The sequence below is a fragment of the Cibotium barometz genome, chromosome 64, assembly GCF_041138505.1.
Source record: "Cibotium barometz isolate CiBa-2024 chromosome 64, ASM4113850v1, whole genome shotgun sequence".
NCBI lineage: Eukaryota > Viridiplantae > Streptophyta > Polypodiopsida > Cyatheales > Cibotiaceae > Cibotium > Cibotium barometz.
Window position 1 is genome coordinate 26,514,815 of NC_141109.1, and position 22,421 is coordinate 26,537,235.

The following is a 22,421-nucleotide window of genomic DNA, read 5'->3' on the forward strand; positions in this document are numbered from 1 at the left end:
AGAGCTAGATCAAATGCAATTAGAGCTCCTTGGTTCTTGTCATGTGAAGTAGGTCTCTTCTTGGAGTAAATGGTTTTGTTGATATGTGTGGAACACAGCTAGATCGATGCATTCTTGCTCTACAACATGGTAGAGCTAGACCTCAAATGCAATTCTAGCTCCACCACATCGTAGAGCTAAACCTCAAAGCATTCTATCTCTACAATGTGGTTTAGGTAGAATACAGCTCTACAACAGTTACATTCAACCTCAGCTGGTTACATTCATTGAAGTCTAGCTCTACCACATGGTAGAGCTAGGAGAATGCATTCTACCTCCACCACATGGTAGAGCTGGACCTCAAAGCATTCTAGCTCTACGATGTGGTCTAGATAGAATACAGCTCTACCACATGGTAGAGCTAGAGCTCAAATGCAATTCTAGCTCCACCAAATGGTAGAGCTGGACCTCAAAGCATTCTAGCTCTACAATGTGGTCTAGGTAGAATACAGCTCTACCACCTATTAGAGCTAGATCAAATACAATTCTGTCTCCTTGGTTCTTGTCATGTGAAGTATGTCTCTTCTTGGAGTAATTGGTTTTGTTGATGTGTATGGAACACAGCTAGATCGATGCATTCGTGCTCTACCAGAGCTAGACCTCAAATGCAATTCTAGCTCCACCACATGGTAGAGCTAGACCTCAAAGCATTCTATCTCTACAATGTGGCTTAGGCAGAATACAGCTCTACCACAGTACATTCAACCTCAGCCGGTTGCATTCATTGAAGTCTAGCTCTACCACATGGTAGAGCTTGAAGAATGTATTCTAGCTCCACCACATGGTAGAGCTGGACCTCAAAGCATTATTCTAGCTCTACGAGATAGAATGCATTCATTGAAGTCTAGCTCTACCATGTTATAGAGCAAGAATGCATCGATCTAGCTGTGTTCCATACACATCAACAAAACCAATTACTCCAAGAAGAGAGGTCTACTTCCCATGACAAGAACCAAGGAGCTAGAATTGCTTTTGATCTAGCTCCACCACATGGTAGATTTGGACCTCAAACCATTCTAGCTCTACAACATGGTGTAGGTAGAATATAGCTCTACCACAGTTACATTCAATCTCAGCAGCCGGTTACATTCATTGAAGTCTAGCTCCACCACAAGGTAGAGCTAGAAGAATGCATTCTAGCTCCACCACATGGTAGAGCTGGACCTCAAAGCATTCTGGCTCTACGAGATAGAATACAGCTCTACCACATGGTAGATCTAGACCTCAAATGCAATTCTAGCTCCACCATATGGTAGAGTTGGACCTCAAAACATTCTAGCTCTACGATGTGGTCTAGGTAGAATACAGCTCTACCACGTGGTGGAGCTAGATGAAATGCAATTCTAGATCCTTGATTCTTGTCATGTGAAGTAGTCTCTTCTTGGAGTAAATGGTTTTGTTGATATTTATGGAACACAGCATCATAGAGCTAGAATGCTTTGAGGTCCAGCTCTACCATGTGGTAGAGCTAGATCAAATGCAATTAGAGCTCCTTGGTTCTTGTCATGTGAAGTAGGTCTCTTCTTAGAGTAAATGGTTTTGTTGATGTGTATGGAACACAGCTAGATCGATGCATTCTTGCTCTACCACATGGTAGAGCTAGACCTCAAATGCAATTCTAGCTCCACCACATGGTAGAGCTAGACCTCGAAGCATTCTATCTCTACAATGTGGTTTAAGTAGAATACAGCTCTACCACAGTTACATTCAACCTCAGCCGGTTGCATTCATTGAGGTCTAGCTCTACCACATGGTAGAGCTAGAAGAATGCATTCTAGCTCCACCACATGGTGGAGCTTGACCTCAAAGCATTCTAGCTCTACTATGTGGTCTAGCTAGAATACAGCTCTACCATGTGGTAGAGCTAGATCAAATGCAATTCTTGCTCCTTTGGCATGTGAAGTAGGTCTCTTCTTGGAGTAATTGGTTTTGTCGATGTGTATGGAACACAGCTAGATCGATGTATTCTTGCTCTACCACATGGTAGAGCTAGACCTCATAGCTTTCTACCTCTACGATTCTAGCTCCACCACATGGTAGAGCTAGACCTCAAATGCAATTCTAGCTCCACCAGAGCTAGACCTCAAAGTATTCTATCTCTACAATGTGGTTTAGGTAGAATACAGCTCTACCACGTGGTAGAGCTGGATCAAATGTAATTCTAGCTCCTTGGTTATTGTCATGTGAAGTTGGTTTTGTTGATGTGTATGGAACACAGCTAGATCGATGCATTTTTGCTCTACCCTAGACCTCAAATACAATTCTAGCTCCACCACATGGTAGAGCTAGACCTCAAAGCATTCTATCTCTACAATGTGGTTTAGGTAGAATACAGCTCTATCACAGTTACATTCAACCTCAGCCGGTTACATTCATTGAAGTCTAGCTGTACCACATGGTAGAGCTAGAAGAATGCATTCTAGCTCCACGACATGGTAGAGTTGAACTTCAAAGCATTCTAGCTCTACGATGTGGTCTAGATAGAATACAGCTCTACCACATGGTAGAGCTAGAGCTCAAATGCAATTCTAGCTCCACCACATGGTAGAGCTGGACCTCAAAGCATTCTAGCTCTACGATGTGGTCTAGGTAGAATACAGCTCTACCACCTATTAGAGCTAGATCAAATACAATTCTGGCTCCTTGGTTCTTGTCATATGAAGTATGTCTCTTCTTGGAGTAATTGGTTTTGTTGATGTGTATGGAACACAGCTAGATCTATGCATTCTTGCTCTACCAGAGCTAGATCTCAAATGCAATTCTAGCTCCACCACATGGTAGAGCTAGACCTCAAAGCATTCTATCTCTACAATGTGGTTTAGGTAGAATAAATCTCTACCACAGTTACATTCAACCTCAGCCGATTTCATTCATTGAAGTCTAGCTCTACCACATGGCAGAGCTTGAAGAATGCATTCTAGCTCCACCACATGGTAGAGCTGGACCTCAAAGAATTCTAGCTCTACAATATGGTCTAGATAGAATACAGCTCTACCACATGGTAGAGCTAGAGCTCAAATGCAATTCTAGCTCCACCACATGGTAGAGCTGGACCTCAAAGCATTCTAGCTCTACGATGTGGTCTATATAGAATACAGCTCTACCACATGGTAGAGCTAGACCTCAAATGCAATTCTAGCTCCACCACATGGTAGAGCTGGACCTCAAACCATCCTAGCTCTACGATGTGTTCTATGTAGAATACAGCTCTACCACGTGGTAGAGCTAGATCAAAAGCAATTCTAGCTCCTTGGTTCTTGTCATGGGAAGTAGGTCTCTTCTTGGAGTAATTGGTTTTGTTGATGTGTCTGGAACACAGCTAGATCGATGCATTCTTGCTCTACTGGAGTTAGTATGTTTAAGATATGTCCAAAACTATATGGAGTAATTGATTCCCAAAATGTGAGATTTTTTCCAAATTACCTAATATTGACTTTATTTAGTTATAATTATCATTTATGTTGGATACTACCTTAGTTATTTCTATCCCATTGGAGAAGATTGTACTCATTTAACACCTTGTTTATGAAAGCCCTTGCATTGGCTGCCTTCAACTGCGTTGTGGTAGAACCCAATTTTCTAGCTAGAGAAATCACTTGTGGTCCCCTCATGCTAGCAATACTGACTCGTTCTTTTGCCATAATTTCTATTATCTCATCTCTTTTGTTTTCATAGTGTCTGGCTAATACCTCTTGATTGTTGACATACTTTTGTATAATCTGTGATAGTGGTAGCCTATCAGTGTAGATTGTCTTCTGTGACCAATTTAAATTGCACTTTCTCCAAAAATCTACCACACCTCTGTATTCATTTTCATTGGATACTGAAGGTTTTCTGTAGAGCAATTAGAGCCAATGATCTCACGCACATCTTCACTCTCATCAAGCTGCAATAAGTAAGGGAGCAGCTCATCAATGAGAATATTGTCGACCATCTTTTCTTCATCAAACTTTTCAGGATATATGCAATTATTATTAGGAGAAGCACATCCCTTGTATGGAGAGTCATCAATAAGAACCGTTCTACGACCATCACAGTCAAAACATGAAGCGATTTTTAACAATGGCTTGAACATTGCCTGAACTGTTGGATTATCAGGTCTAGCTATTTTACCACTTTTATCCTTCTCGCAAGCCTCTTGAGCCCAAACTACAAAAAAAGGCAATATCTCTCCTGCTCTGTCTTGTAATATTCTCAATATTTGAAGAACATTACTCTCTGTCACTGTTGACCAGATCCCAACATTAATATTTTTTAGTACAATCTTCAAGAATTGGATACATCCTGGCCTTAGTACAATATATCGTTTTGAATCCATTTGAATAGTTTCATGTATTGAAGATGGTTGTTGTTGACAACGTTTCAGTAGTAGACCATTCAGGTCCAACACAATTGTCAACACTGATTTCTTGGAGAGAGCAGTGTCGGTACTTCTTGGTACTTCTTCTTCGGGCTGGAAACTCTCACCCATTGCTTCATTTGTTGGAGATTTAGGTACCCCAATTTCATTGTCAGCATTTGTCTTTAAACCTTCTAGATGGACATCACTGAATGTGTGGGAGAAGCTCTCATCCACAGTTTGATTGTGGCATTCCATAGCTACTTCACTTGGTGCTACTATCTCAATTTCGGGATCTAAAAGAAAAAAAAGTAACATTGACTCAACAATCTTTCAAACTAAAAGAATTTACAATTGTAACACTCACTCTTAGCACATGTTTATTGGTGTAATCTAAAAGGAAATCATGTTTGGATACCAATTATCAATTCTACTTGCTCACTCTAGAATTGGAGGGTTTAAAATAGATTTCCAAATACACCCATTATTCTAGCTCTACCATTTGGTAGAGCCAGTTTGCAAGGGAGCTCTTGTCGGAAGTAGGCCTTGAGATCCACCCTTGAGCTCCAAGAGTAGGTGGAGGTGAGAAACACAAAACCACTCAACTATACGGTAAAGCTAAAATTTTAGTTGTTTTAGATTTTCCATATGGTAGAGCTCGAATTTATAAGTCTTGCTTTACCACGTGGTTGAGTTGGGGATCAAGATAGCTTCTTTATGGGTGGAGCCAGTAGTCTTCCATAGGTTCTAGGTCTAGACTTCAATGGATTCTTGCTCATCGCACGTGACAAGAACCAAGGAGCTAGAATTTCATTTGAACTAGCTCTACCATGTGGTGGAGCTAGAAATGCATTGGCCTAGCTCTACCATATGGTAGAGCTAGACTTAAATGGATGCTTTGCAAAAATTGTCTTTGGGGGTGCATTGACCTAGCTCCACCACTTTGAAGAGGTAGCTAGACTTTAATGGATTCTTGGTCCACCACTTTGAAGAGGTAGCTAGCTCCACCAAATTGTAGACCTATTGAAATCTAGATCTACCATAGGGTAGGATTGAAGTAAATGAGAGGATCTCTAGCTCTATCATCTTAGATTTATAAGCAAGATTTTCAGATTCACCAACTGGTCATTGTGCGACCACTAAGTAGGCTTTCCAAATTCACCAATTGCTTATGAAAAAAGTGAATTTGTCAATGAACATGTTAGGATCCATAACTTGGTGATTCTAGATTCCAAAGCCCAATTTGGAGAGAGCTACAAAAATAATAAAAGCATTGTATAAAATCAAAAGAACTAAATACTACTAAAAAATGAACCAAGGATATAACAAGTCAAAACATCACCAAATCAAAGTATTGAAGATACAAGGAAAGCCCATTAAGAAGTTACATACTGTCTTCAAAATCCAAAAAATCTCGAGCTGAACGAACTTCACCATGGCTCGATCTTTCCGTGGTATTCCTTGGATTATTAGTAATAGGCGGAACTGGTTGCTCATTTCTTGACTTTGCAAAGTCAAGAAGCCTTGTTACCATCTTTCTTTGATCTTCAATACTCTCCACTAGGCCAATCACTTCCTTATTTAGTGCTAGCCCTAGCTCAACGATGTAGCCATTACTGAAAAGATCAACAAGCTTGCAGCCTTCTCTACAATACTTCTGAATACATTGCTTGATCAAAAGATTCTTCTTGATTCTTAGAAACTCAATGTCTGGGATAGTTTTAACATCTTCATTATCTATATCAAGAAGTCCAGTATCTAATATTATCGCTTGTGTACCTGGATCAGGAACATCTACTAGTCCTTGAAAGGCATCTCCCTTGCTGAAAAACACTAAGGATGTGAAGAACTCTATTGCACCAATGCATCAGTTGTCACATCGAAAATGCAATGCCCCATTATACTGTTCCTTTGCTATGCCACTCAAATCATGTGGTGGAGCTAGAATTGTATTTGAGGTCTAGCTCTACCATGTGGTAGAGCAAAAATGCATCGATCTTGCTGTGTTCCATCATACACATCAACAAAACCAAGTACTCCAAAAAGAAACCTGCTTCACATGACAATAACCAAGAAGCTAGAATTGCATTTGATCCAGCTCTACCACGTGGTAGAGCTGTATTCTACCTAAACCACATTCTAGAGATAGAATGCTTTCAGGTCTAGCTCTGGTGGAGCTAGAATTGCATTTGAGGTCTAGCTCTACCATGTGGTGGAGCTAGAATCGTAGAGGTAGAAAGCTATGAGGTCTAGCTCTACCATGTGGTAGAGCAAGAATGCATCAATCTAGCTGTGTTCCATACACATCTACAAAACCAATTACTCCAAGAAGAGACCTACTTCACATGCCAAGAACCAAGGAGCAAGAATTGCATTTGATCTAGCTCTACCACATGGTAGAGCTATATTCTAGCTAGACCCCATAGTAGAGCTAGAATGCTTTGAGGTCAAGCTCCACCATGTGGTGGAGCTAGAATGCATTCTTCTAGCTCTACCATGTGGTAGAGCTAGATTTCAATAAATGCAACCGGTTGAGGTTGAATGTAACTGTGGTAGAGCTGTATTCTACCTAAACCACATTGTAGAGATAGAATGCTTTTAGGTCTCGTGCTACCATGTGGTGGAGCTAGAATTGCATTTGAGGTCTAGCTCTACCATGTGGTAGAGCAAGAATGCATCGATCTAGCTGTGTTCCATACACATCAACAAAACCAATTACTACAAGAAGAGACCTACTTCACATGACAAGAACCAAGGAGCTAGAATTGCATTTGATCTAGCTCTACCACGTGGTAGAGCTGTATTCTACCTAGACCACATCGTAGAGCTAGAATGCTTTGAGGTCTAGCTCTACCATGTGGTGGAGATAGAATTGCATTTGAGGTCTAGCTCTACCATGTGGTAGAGCTGTATTCTACCTAGACCACATCGTAGAGCTAGAATGCTTTGAGGTCCAGCTCTACCATGTGGTGGAGCTAGAATTGCATTTGAGGTCTAGCTCTACCATGTGGTAGAGCTATATTGACTAGAATGCATCGATCTAGCTGTGTTTCATACACACCAACAAAACCATTTACTCCAAGAAGAGACCTACTTCACATGACAAGAACCAAGGAGCTCTAATTGCATTTGACCTAGCTCTACCACATGGTAGAGATGGACCTCAAATCATTCTAGCCCTACGATGCTGTGTTCCATAAACATCAACAAAACCAATTACTCCAAGAAGAGACTACTTCACATGACAAGAACCAAGGATCTAGAATTGCATTTGATCGAGCTCTACCACGTGGTAGAGCTGTATTCTACCTAGACCACATCATAGAGCTAGAATGCTTTGAGGTCCAGCTCTACCATGTGGTGGAGCTAGAATTGCATTTGAGGTCTAGCTCTACCATGTGGTAGAGCTGTATTCTATCTCATAGAGCTAGAATGCTTTAAGGTCCAGCTCTACCATGTGGTGGAGCTAGAATGCATTCTTCTAGCTCTACCATGTGGTAGAGCTAGACTTCAATGAATGTAACCGACTGAGGTTGAATGTAACTGTGGTAGAGCTATATTCCACCTACACCATGTCATAGATCTACAATGCTTTGAGGTCCAGCTCTACCATGTGGTGGAGCTAGAATTGCATTTGAGGTCTAGCTCTACCATGTGGTAGAGCAAGAATGCACCGATCTAGCTATGTTCCATACACATCAACAAAACCAATTACTCCAAGAAGAGACATACTTCACATGACAAGAACCAAGGAGCTAGAATTGCATTTGATCTAGCTCTACCACGTGGTAGAGCTGTATTCTACCTAGACCACATCGTAGAGCTAGAATGCTTTGAGGTCCAGCTCTACCATGTGGTGGAGCTAGAATTGCATTTGAGATCTAGCTCTACCATGTGGTAGAGCTGCGTGGAGCTAGAATGCATTCTCCTAGCTCTACCATGTGGTAGAGCTAGACTTCAATCAATGTAACCGGCTGAGGTTGAATGTAACTGTGGTAGAGCTCTATTCTACCTAAACCACATTGTAGAGATAGAATGCTTTGAGGTCTAGCTCTACCATGTGGTGGAACTAGAATAGCATTTGAGGTCTAGCTCTACCATGTTGTGGAACTAGAATAGCATTTGAGGTCTAGCTCTACCATGTTAATTTGTCGGAGATCATAGACTTAGATTCTACTCTTCAAGATCTTTCCGATGATATGTCACATGAGGGGGTTTTGACAAACTTTTGGACAAGTTCACCATGATCCCATTTTTCAAATGGGAATGAGATTTTTTCCAAATTATCTAATATGGTGTTAATACATGATTTTATACAACAGTTGTATATTCACAATGAAGAAACTTAATTTATGATGGTTTCTTGTTGCAGATTTATTTCAAGGATATTGTTCCAAGGAGTATTCACTTAAAGAAGCCATTTGTCACAAGGATTGTATTTTTTTGAAGAAATTTTATCTTTTTGTAATCATGAATTGACAAGAAATTTTGTCCTGTTTTTAAAGTAGTGGCAAATGTATTTCTCTTCAAATAATTTTATAAATGTTGGATTGCACTCTACTATAAGGGGCCTCCTAATTTGAAAATTTATGGAAGCTTGATCTTTGTCTTATGATTTTAATTCCTATGGTAGAGCTAGATCAATGCCTTCTAGCTCCACCTCATGGTAGAGCTAGACTTGAAAGCATTCTAGTTCCACGACATGGTAGAGCTAGACTTGAAAGCATTCTAGCTCTACCATATGGTAGAGCTAGATGAATGCATTCTAGCTCTTCCACGTCACCACATGGTTGAGTTGGACTTCAAACCATTCTAGTTCTACCATGGGGTCTAGCTAAAATATTTTGATACAGCTCTACCACGTGCTAGAGCTGGACTTCAAATATTATTTCTAATTTTGCCATGGGATCGAGCTAGAATACTTTGGTATAGCTCTATCACATGGTAGAACTAGATTTAAAAATATTCTAGCCCTACCACATGGTTGAGCTAGAACAGTGCATTCTACCTCTACCATGTGGTTGATCTAGATCAATGCATTCTAATTTCACCACATTTTGATACCTGCGAGCACATTTTGTCGCGTCTTTTTAGAATCAAATGGAAAGAGTCTTTGCATCTTGGGTCATTTTGTAATGCAAATAAAGTCAACATTTTAAAATAGTATATATTTTAATGTTAGCGTGCATAGTCACATTTGTTTTGTAATTGTTTAAAATCTATCTTTGCATAAGAGTAGTTGTAACATGCCTTCCCCCACATGCCCACCTTTATCATTAAGCATGCTCATTTTTTTCCAGGTCATGTGATTGATTCAATTGGCAGAGGTGACTTCTTCGTCACACAGAGCATTAGTATGTCACATGTCCAAGAAAATCCAGAGTGTATGAAGACAGTTGGTTCAGCGCCGTCTTGACCGTCTATGGGAAATTGATGCAAGGTTGCGCTTTGTGCATCCCTCTGAGGGGGTTATCATACTGACATGGTATTCGTCAGACCCAATATGCGTACCCCTACGCTCGCAAAGAGGATGATAGGAGGGCTATTATTCTAAACCTTAATGGTTTGTTGTGCCATGTTGTCGAAACCCAATATGATGAGAAGGATCCTCGTTATAGCAACGAGTTGGTAAAATACCCAATTAACCAATATCGTTATGTCCTATGTCACAAGGATGCACATGAGTTCTTAGATTGGTGTATTCAATTCTTTTATGTTTTTATTTGGAGCGCATGTAGGAGAACTAAGCTCTCTAGAATAATTGACACAGTATTTCCACAACAAAAGCCCAAGTTTGCAAGTGTTCTCTCACAAGAGCATTGTTCAAAATCCACATGGGTTGTGCAGAATAGACAAGTTTTCTTTAAAAAGCTTGAGACCTTTTGGGGTATCCATCCTTTGTACAACAAGCAAAATACATTGATAATTGATGATAGCTACTATATGGTGTTTAAGAATGAGCGAGGAACCTGGTTAATAGTCCTAGAATTATACCATCAACCTTCCAAGGAAAGGTATAGTTTTTTGACAGAAGATTTAAGAAATTGGTTGTTTTTATGGCTACAGAATGAAGATCGGCAAGAGTATACATGGGATAATGCCTTTGAAGAAAAACCTAACCAATTCTCAGATGATGTGATGAAGAAATGGCTTGAAGAAGAGAAATTGGAAGTAGAGAATAGGAAAAAGGCAGAGGTGTGGAAGCAACACAACAGGAGACTGATGCTGAGGCAGAGAGGCAGGAAAAACTTGAAATTCAAAGAAAGCAACGAGAGGAGGCTGAAGCTGAGGCAAAGAGGCAAGCAGAGAGTGAAAATCAAGCAAAGCAACAAGAGGAGGCATCATGAAAGTAATACACCGCCATGAAGCTCATTTTGTTTATCTCTAATATAATCAAATGTAGAGGATGAAAGTAATTTGGCCTTTTTTTAATGTAATAAAAACCATATATTGAAATATGATATTGTAATCAGGCCTCTTATGGAGCATAATGTTCAAATGTTTGCCTTTGCAAAGCATTGAACAAATTCTAGCACAAGCAAGAAATACATGTTCATTTACAATGTCTTATAATTGAGTCATAAATGGAGTGCATCCTTCTCTAGGGGACTCCTTTTCTCCTTTTATCTTTTGGTCAAACTTTGCAAATTATTATTATTTTTGTAAGAGTAGGTGAAGACTTTTAACTATCATTTTGACAAAGGTCATCCTACTGCAAGGAGACTCTTTCTATCTTTAGTAATGTTAATTTGTAGTAGTTGTGTATATAAGGAAACTTTCACCATGTTAAATGATAAATTCTTGTTTCAAATTATTTAGTCTTTGTTCATTACAATGCAGTCTTAAAATTGGAGAGTGCATCCTACTCTAAGGGGACTCTCAATATACAATCTCTTGTATCAATGTTTTTACTTGGGCATCTAGATTGAACAAATGGTAGATCTTGGTTCTTTCAATGTGTTCTTGCTCCATGTGCTAGAGCTAGCATTCTATGTCTATATCTACCATGTGGTGGAGCTACCATCCATTGAAGTCTAGCTGTATAATTTCATGGAGCTAGCTAGCTCCACCATGTGGTATCTTATTGAGCTCTAGCTCCACCATGTGGTGGAGGTAGCAGCCATGGTCTCTTCATGGAATTTTGGCCTTACCACATGGCGGAGCTAGTATCCATGTGTGGTAGACCTAAACCTTTGGAAGTCATACAATACGACTAGAATTTTGAGTCTAGATCTACCGTTTGGTGGAGCTTGCATCCACTGAAGTCTAGCTCTATAATGTCCAAGTGGTGGAACAGGATCTAGAATGGATAAGTCATGGATCAAGAAATCCTTTTCAGCTCTATAATAGACAAGTGCTAGATCTAAAGTGAAGAGATAAAGTGATTGATGTTGAACTGCTAGCCATGCTAGACACCTCAATATGAGCAACAAGGCAAATATCTTACATTGTCCATTTCAGACAAATAACTACACGAGTTTTTTTCAAAAAAGTTCATTTCTTTTGGGGTCTCCATGTTTTGTAGAACAACAAGAATACATTGAAACTTGATGATAGCTACTACAATGTGTTCAACAACCAAGATGATAATCAAGATAATAATTGAGAGAATAATCTAAGTGTGATCTTGTGAGTACACAAAATGAACATGCTTAAAAAGAAGCTCAATACCTCATTCAACCAATACACCCCCATGACACTAGCACATTTTGTTACTCCCTTTTGTAATTGAATGTAAATGGTCTTTGTAAATGGTCTCTATTATAATAAAATATAAAGGGTCTTTGTAATATGGCCATCTTCGAGAGCGTGATGTTCAATTGTGTGCCTTTTGCAAGGCATTAAACATATCTTAACACAAAAAAATAAATTCATTTTCATTTACAATGTTTTATTATAATGGAGTGCATCCTACTCTAAGGAGACTCCTTTTATCTATTGACAAAGTGCATCCTACTTTAAGGGGACTCTCAATATACAATCTCTTGTATCAATGTTTGTAATTGGGGGTCTAGATCAATCAAATGGTATATCTTGGTTTTTTATGGACTGTAGAATGGCCAAGTGGTGGATCTAAAAATCTTTAAATCCTCCTCAATGTGTTGTAGCTCCCCTTGGTAGAGCTAGCTCAAAATTCTAGCTCTACCATGTGGTGGAGCTAGAACCCCTTAAAATCAAATTTACACCCCCATGATACTAGCACATTTTGTTACTCCCTTTTATAATTGAATGTAAATGGTCTTTGTAAATGGTCTCTATTATAACAAAATATAGAGGGTCTTTGTAATTTTGCCAACTTTGGGAGCAGACTGTTCAATTGTCTATCTTTGCAATGCATTGAACAATTTTTAACACAATAAATAAATTCATAGATGGAGTGCATCCTAGTCTAAGTAGACTCCTCTTATGCATCCACAAAGTGCATCCTACTTTAAGGGGAATCCTTTTATCTTTCGGTTGTTAATGCAAAAGTTTTATTATTTCTTTAGTAGAATAAGCTTCATCAAAATGAAATATTATAATCGTAATTTTGACAAAGTGCATCCTACTCCAAGGAGACTCTTTCTATCCTTAATAATGTTAATTTGTAGTGGTTGTGTATATAAGGATACCTTCACAATGTCAATTTTTAAAATTCTTGTTCATTTAGTCTTGTTCATTACAATGAAGTCTTAAATTGAAGAGTGCATCCTACTCTAAGGGGACTCTCAATATGCAATCTCTTGTACCATTGTTTTTAATTGGGGGTCTAGATTGACCAAATGGTAGAATATGATCTTGGGTTCTTATGGACTGTAGAATGGCCAAGTGGTGGATCTGAAAATCCTCTTCAATTATAAAATATACAAGTGGTGGATCTAAAAAATCTTGAAACCTTTCTATTTCTAAGATCAAGCTAGGTTCGATCTAGCATCACTTGATAAAGCAAACCATTTTTAAATTTTTTATAGGTTGAAAAAGGTAGATTCTAGATTAAATGCATTAAATTTTTCAATGTGGGAATGGGATTTTTTCCACTTTACCTAATACGGTCTTTTCCATCATTTAGATGGGAAAAGAGAAAATCCTAGCATATTGAAATTAATGGTGGGTAATTTATTTAAATTCAAAGATGAGTTTTAGATAAATTTATTTTATCTATGAGAAATATTTAAATGGTAAAAGAGGAATTCCTATGACATTTGGAATTCCATCATTTAGATGGGAAAAGAGAAACTCATAGCATATTGAATTAATGGGTATTTTATTATGAGAAATATTGATGATAAAAGAGAAATTCCCATGCAAATAATTAAATGCAAAAAAGAGGAATTCCCATGGTATTTGAGATCCAAGAATTCAAATGGAAAGAAGAGGAAATTTTAGTATAATTCAATTTATGATTATTATCAAAAGTGAAAATATGGGTATAATTGATTTGTGTAAATCCCATGAATACATGTGAATGGATGTGATAAGATGTGAATGGATATGATAAGATATAAATAGGTTGCGATAAGATATGAATGGATGTAATAAGATGAAAATAGAATGTGATAAGATGTAAATGGGATGCGATAAGATGTGTATGAGATGTGAACGGATGTGAACGGATGTGACAAGATGAAAATAAGATGTGATAAGATGTGATGTAATGGAAATGGATGTGGATGTGTACGTGAAAGAATGGATGTGGATGTGTATGTGAAAGAATAGATGTGGATGTGTATGAGAAAGAATGGATGTGGATGTGTATGTGGAAGAATGGATGTGGATGTGTATGTGAAGAATGGATGTGGATGTGTATGTGAAACAATGGATGTGGATGTGATGTCGATGTGAGTGAATGGATGAGATATAATGTGATGTTAATTAGGATGTGAATGAATGAGATGTGATGTCATGTGAATCGGATGTAAATAAATGATATGGCATGTGAATGGATGAGATGTGATTTGATGTGAAACGGGATAAGAATAAATGATATGAGATGTGAAATGAATGTGATGAGATGTGATGTAAATTGAGATAGATGTGATGTAAATTGAGATAAATGTGAATGATTGATATGTGATGTAAATGAATGAGATGTGATGGGATGTGAATATGGGTAGATGCGAGTGGATGAGATGTGATGAGGATAACTGAGGAAAGATGTGATGAGATGAAAAATGATGTGATTGGATGAGAATACAAATACATTTGAATTGGATATGGATTAAGTAATGTGGACAGATGTGGAAGAATGTGAAAGACGAGAGTTCATTATAGAAAGTGTATATATGACCTGTATTTAAATGACTGTTTTATGTCAATAATGCTGGGGAAGCATTTTGACCATCTTGAGAATGAGGTCATGGAGACCTAACTGAGGGACCAAGGAAGCGGCCTATGAGTGAAGCGCTAGGTGTCCTGCGAAGGATCCTAGAGGGTGCTGACCATACGGTGCTTGGGATCTTGCTCACTGAAGATACCCACATGTGCGTCGAGGAAGATATTGGAACAATGAGTAAGAGTTGTCTTTTGAAACCGGGCATGGATCTGGTTAATTGACCTTGCTGGTCCTCAACGGATGAGTCCATGGCTCTTTTATATGGATCTATTGGTTGATCTTGCTGATCTTCAACAGAGATTCCATCTTGATTTTTATAAGTGAATATATTGTTGGATACTATCGAGCTAGGAACTATCGAAAAGGCCCCTGGACACGTGGTGAGAGTTCTCGTTGCCAATGATGCCATAGGTTCACCGATGAAGGAATGATTGGAAATTAGGATTCAACCGGATATTTTGGATGATTATGATCAGTGACACTATGGTTTCATTAAATGATTGTTTTAAAGATAGCTGAATCTGTGAAAAAGGCAATTTCATATTGTATGTGTAAGTGGTGTGACTGGCGTTAAATTTGCATGAATATCTAGCTAGAGGGCATGGAACTCTTTTCCCTGGTACCCGGGACAAAACCTACCCAAATTCCTAATTAGATCCTATCACTACAGTGGTTGGGCGGTTTGCTAACCCATGGGGCTGGATGGGGTTAGGCTGGACTGATGGATCCGTAAAATGAGGAGTCAATTCTGTTATAGTACAATAGATGAAGTAAATCCCGGATAGTACTTATTCCATGGAAAAAGAATCAACGGATGTGCCTCTTGATGGGGAAAAAAGCATTGGTTTCTATGATCCAAGTGCAAGTTTCTTCCTTGATCTGACCAAGTGACTTACAGGTTTGGTCGAATCAGTTTGGTCAGTAATAATGACCATGACTATGTTAGAGTACAAATATCTTGGAGGAATCGCCTGTGCTTTCCGGTAGAGCAAAGTTTTTCCGGGTTCGGTTTTTGAAGAACCAAGGGATTAGTCTCTTATCCAGATATTCGTGGGCGAGGCCCCGAGTGAGGGATCCTGCCCCCTGCACAAGAAGTGCTACTTCCACTGCTAGCACCCCCAAATCCATTGCGCGAAGGGGGTAGGGATCTTTCAGCTGGTATTAGAGCAAATTGACTAGTGGATCAACTGAAAAGCCAAAAATGTCAAAAATTTGTGGAGTAATAGTAAAAGGTTATAATTGTGTGTTAAAATTCATATAAATTGATATTCAGAATGAAGATTCAAAATTTTAAAGTAGGTATTCAGATGAAGTACCGCAATTGTATGGAAATCCCTGACTTGCTTGAGGCCTAGTCATGATGGTATTTACCTTATAATTTCAAGGACCGTGACTACCCGTATATACCGAGGGTATAACTGCAGCTCTTTACTTGCAGTATATACGAGTAAATCTAAGACCTTGAAATTATAAGTAAAAATGCTATTCAAATGATGAATTCGAATGTGGTTCATATGATTTTAAAATTCTGGTTGAGAATTGATGAGTTCATTTGGATTCTGATTGAAAAAAAAAGATGATTCTTGAATTTTGGTTGTTGAAAAGCGATCAGTTGAACAAAGCCACAATGAGGATGAATGGGACGAGTCCCTGTGATGATATTCGTAACTGGAATGATGATAGTGACTTTAGCAAATCACTACGAAATTAGTGGATTGTGCTGATGATTTGCTACTGTTAACACTTGACCTAGTGGATCCAGTTAAGGGATGACAAATTAAAAACCTACAAAACTGAAACTTCCATGGAGGAATGTTCAGATGGAATTTTCAGTCTGATGGACCAATATTATATTAAGAATATGAATGATATGTTCTCAATGAATTGTTATTTTAATGAGTTCTATATAAGGGATCTTTATCCCATGATTCTGTGGAGAGCTGACCATCTAAAGAACCCCAGAATCAGTTGGATCTAAAGTCGGACTTGAATTATAAATGAAAGGACTTAACAAGAATTTTTGTATTAAGATCGAGGTCATTGTGGTAGGAATGATAACCCCCAACTCGATGAGGAAGAGCTCGACTTGGATGTTCAAAAAACTCTTCATAGATCGCAACCTGGACCTTTCAAGGGTGAAGGGAAAAACTTGGGCAAGACTGTGGAGAAGTGGATCAAAGCTATGGAAGAGTACTTCGATTTCACCGGGTACAATGAGAAGAGAAAAATGGCTCTTGCAAGGCTGAAGATAGTAGAAACAGCCAAAGTAGCATGGAGAAACCACTGCGAGACAAACCCTATGGATCGAAACACTCAGACATGGAATGATCTCAAAATTTACCTAAGGAAGAGAATATGTCCTCTTGGATTTTTGGAAACAAAGATGAACGAATTCTTAGAGTTAACCCAAGGGCACAGAACTATTGAAGTATATCACCAAGCGTTTGCTCTCCTTCTCAAATACTCACCACCACCACCGCTGGGATGAAGAACAGTTGATGGTGGCTAGGTTCATTTGGGGACTGAACGAACCTTTGAATATCCTACTGAAGAATGCCAAGCCAGTTTCCATGGCCGAAGCAGTGCGGATGGCGAAGGATTTCGCCAAGGCCTTTGATGTCAATGTCCCACCGAAGACACCTTTCAAAAGGTTTTTAGCTCCAGAAGGTGATTCCAATCTTCCACCATCTAAGAGATATAAGGGTCAAGCCCAGGATATGGGAAGTTCTAGAATGGAAGAAATGTCGTTTTCCCGGAACTCAATCCCTTGGAATTCAACTTCAGAAGTTCCACCCTTGAACAAGGGAGTGAAATGCTATAACTATCAAGGATTTTTACATCGAAGTATAGATTGCCCAACTCCTTTTGGAACAAGGTTTTCAAGGTGGGAAAATCAAGGATCAAGATTCCAGAATCCAGCTCCTTCCTTCCAAAGTAATCAAATTTCTCTCCGCCAAAATCAGAGAAATCCCAAAGGTATACCCTCTAACCAACCCGCAGTTTTAATCCAAAGTAATGCAAGACCTCCGCCTTAGAATAGGGGAAGTCAAAGAGAGATGTTTCCAAATCGTCCGTCCACTTCCAAGGCAGTAACAATGGAAGTGATTGAAGAAGAAGAAGAAGAAGAAGACGAAAGAGATCATACTCCAACTACAAGATGAGGACATCTCGCGTTTTTTAAGTGGGGTAGGATGTAAGATTCCTCCCTCCAGCTTTTGAGGTGTACAGGTATAAGAACCTCCCCTTTTGATCTTGTAATTATTCCCCTCCTTGAAATAAAAGAAAGATTCTATTTTATCCTGTTTTGACCTAGAGAGAGAAAATATTTAGATAGAGAATCTAAAATTTAGATATTTTTGGATATAAAAATCCTCCTAGTGTCTAAAATGGTTTCCCTTGAAACAGAAATTCAAAAAGAACTTTCCAATGTGCATTTGGAATTAATTGAAAATAAGTATAAAGGACCTTAGGGTCCAGATTTTCAGAAATTTTTGGATTATGGTCCAATTCAGGTTCCTATGGGCCAATAGGATCAATCCAAGTGTGGGGAGGAGATAAATCCAATTTATAAAAGAAAAATATCTAAAAATGAGTAAATGCCCACTTAAGATGAAGAGTTGACTGAGTACAAGGTTTATTAGTAAAAAACTATGAATATTACTAAAAAAATGAGATATTTTGGGTATAATGATTCAATTTTGACACCTTGGTAAGCAGAAGGGGGCTCTTCAAGGAGGTGCATATTTCACATGTGTGGTGGAGTTTTATACTAAAAAATATTGTGATATTTTTATCTCTCCTCTCTCGTGGATCAAACCAAATCAAAAGGGAGCCAAACTAGGTCCAAATCTTTTCCAAATTCAGCCAAACTAAGCCTGAAAAATTCTAGAAACTAGTTGGACTTGGTTAGAGGCCTCCCTCACCTATAAATAGATCCTTAGTCCGCCTCAAAAGTTCTAGAAACTAGTTGGACTTGGTTAAAGGCCTCCCTCACCTATAAATAGATCCTTAGCCCTTTGTAAAAAAATATGAGAACTATACCATGCCAGTATTATACTAAAATAATGATATTTTCTATTGTCCTCTGAAAATCCTCTACAAATCGGAGAGATTGGAGTTTCTCTCTCTCTTCAATCTTCCTTCGAGTCTTCATCAACATACCAAACCAATTGATTGGTTGGGAGCCTCTACATTGATTAAAGAATCAAGCAATCTAGGAGGTAAAGTGTGGTTTATGGTCCTTTTTTTAAAATCTCCAAATTTTTCTCTCTTCTCAACCCCTCTCAAGCTTGAGAAGCATTCAATTGAATGGTTTTTTAATACAATTGAAGTTCTTTAATGAATTGTAGTGATAAAACACATAAATTTCCATTTATGCTTAAATTAAATATTTTTTTTAAAGCATGTCTCTCTCTCCTCCCCAAAGAATCGTCATTCCTATGCCCTATTCTAAATTCAAATGAAGATTCTCATCATAAAGCGATTCTCTAATCTAAATGTAATTTCTATGCTTGTCAAATTGAGGCCAAATAGGTGGCTTTTTAATGCTTTTATGCTATTTAATTCATGGAAAAATAAGGAATCAAGTCCATAATTGTATATTGATCCAATTAATGGTTATTCTATTATATGATATTACTAAACTTTATGTTTTTAAAATTATTGAGAATTATCAGTAATAGCAACAGCAGCGAAGCTATGGTAAAATTTTTGAAAAATAAAAACATAAATCATTTTCATTCATAATATGAGAAGAGGACTTCCTACTATACTCTAGGATTAATAATCCTAGATTAATTGAATGATTCTCATTATAATCATGGAAAATTTAATTTTGATGTTTATGCATAAATAGTTAACTAGAAAAAAGAGGAATTTCTAGTAATTCATATTTACGTTAAAAGAGTAATCCCCATGACAATGGAAATTCATGTATTCTAAAATCAAGTAAGAGAAAAATTGGGATTCTAAAATAATGTATATTTTATTTAAAAATTAAATAAGGATTTTAGTTAAATTTATCTTTTTGCATATATAAATTTAAATGATAAAAGAGGAATTCCCACCATATTAGAATTCAAATATTTAAATGAGAAAAGTGTAATTTTTAGCATATTAAAATTAGTGGATATTTTATTTAAATTCAAAGATAAATTTTAGATAAATTTATTTTATCTATGAGAAATATTTAATTGGTAAAAGAGGAATTCCTATGACATTTGGGATTCCATCATTTAGATGGGAAAAAGAGAAATTCCTAGCATATTGAAATTAATGGGTATTTTATTTAAATTTAAAGATAAAATTTAGATAAATTTATTTTATCTATGAGAAATATTTAAATGGTAAAAGAGGAATTCCTATGACATTTGGGATTCCATTATTTAGTTGGAAAAATAGAAATTTCTAGCATATTGAAATTAATGGGTATTTTATTTAAATTCAAAGATGAATTTTAGTTAAATCTATTTTATCTATGAGAAATATTTAAATGGTAAAAGAGGAGTTCCTATGACAATTGGAATTCCATCATTTAGATGGGAAAAGAGAAATTCCTAGCATATTGAAACTAATGGGTATTTTATTTACATTCAAAGATGAATTTTAGATAAATTTATTTTAGCACATTGAAACTAATGGGTATTTTATTTACGTTCAAAGATGAATTTTAGATAAATTTATTTTATCTATGAGAAATATTTAAATGGTAAAAGAGGAATTCCTATGACATTTGGAATTCCATCATTTAGATGGGAAAAGAGGAATTCCTAGCATATTGAATTAATGGGTATTTTATTATGAGAAATATTGATGATAAAAAAGAAATTCCCATGACATTGGAATGCAAATAATTAAATGAAAAAAAGAGGAATTCCCATGGTATTTGAGATCCAAGAAATTAAACAGAAAGAAGAGGAAATTTTAGTATAATTCAATTTATGATTATTATCAAAAGTGAAAATATGGGTAGAATTGATTTCTGCAAATCCCATGAATTCTTTTATTCAAAAGAGGAATATTGAATATAATTCAATTGAGGAATTGAGAAGGAATGTAGAAATAGTCGTTCGAGAAAAGTAACCTTTAATTAGGACAAGCAATTGGTAGAAATTTAGAAAAAAGTCCCATTATCGGAATCAAACTAGAAAAAGCCACTAAATGGGAATAGTATGTGAAATAGATGTGATAAGATGTAAATAGGATACGATAAGATGTGCATGGATGTGATAAGATGTAAATAGGATGCGATAAGATGTGAATGGATGTAATAAGATAAAAATAGAATGTGGTGATAAGATGTAAATGGGATGCGATAAGATGTGTATGAGATGTGATAGGATGTGAATGGATGTGATAAGATGAAAATAAGATGTGATGTAATGGAAATGGATGTGGATGTGTATGTGAAAGAATGAACGTGGATGTGTATGTGAAAGAATGGATATGGATGTGTATGAGAAAGAATGGATGTGGATGTGTATGTGAAAGAATGGATGTGTATGTGAAAGAATGGATGTGGATGTGCATGAGAAAGAATGGATGTGGATGTGTATGTTAAAGAATGGATGTGGATGTGTATATGGAAGAATGGATGTGGATGTGTATGTGGAATAATGGATGTGGATGTGTATGTGAAAGAATGGATGTGGATGTGTATGTGAAAGGATGTGATGTCGATGTGAGTGAATGGATGAGATGTAATGTGATGTAAATCAGGATGTGAATGAATGAGATGTGATGTCATGTGAATTGGATGTAAATGAATGATATGGGATGTGAATGGATGCGATGTGAATCGGGATAAGAATGAATGAGATGAGATGTGATGTACATTGAGATAGATGTGAATGAATGATATGTGATGTAAATAAATGAGGTGTGATGGGATGTGAATATGGGTAGATGCGAGTAGATGAGATGATGTGATGAGGATAAATGAGGAAAGATGTGATGAGATGAAAAATGATGTGATTGGATGAGAATAGGAATACATATGAATTGGATATGGATTAAGTAATGTGGATAGATGTGGAACAATGTGAAAGACGAGAGTTCATTATAGAAACTTTATTTATGACCTGTTTTATGTCAATAATGTTGGGGAAGCATTTTGACCGTCTTGAGAATGAGGTCATCGAGACCTAACTTATAAAGTTGCAACAGCTCACGGTGGAGAGTCAACGGAGAATGTCTCGCGTAGCAAGGTCGGCTGAGGTCTTGACCAGCCTCGGCTCGATTTAAATGGTGAGCTTCCGGTATGGTGGATGAGGGACCAAGGAAGTGGCCTAAGAGTGAAGTGCTGGTGACCTACGAAGGATCCTAGAGGGTGCTGACCATACGGTGCTCGGGCTCTGGGTCATCGAAGATAACCACACGTGCATCGGGGAAGATATTGGAACAAGGAGTAAGAGTTGTTTTCTCTGAAACCGGGCATGGATCTAGTTGATTGACCTTGCTGGTCTTGAACGGATGAATCCATGGCTCTTTTATATGGATCTGTTGGTTGATCTTGCTGATCTTCAACAAAGATTCTGTCTTGATTTTTATAAGTGAATATATTGTCGGGTACTATCGAGCTAGGAACTATCGAAAAGGCCCCTGAGGGACACGTGGTGAGCGTTTTGGTTGCCAATGATGCCATAAGTACATCGATGAAGGAATGATTGGAAATTAGGATTCAACCGGATATTTTGGAGGATTATGATCACTGACACTATGGTTTCATTAAAT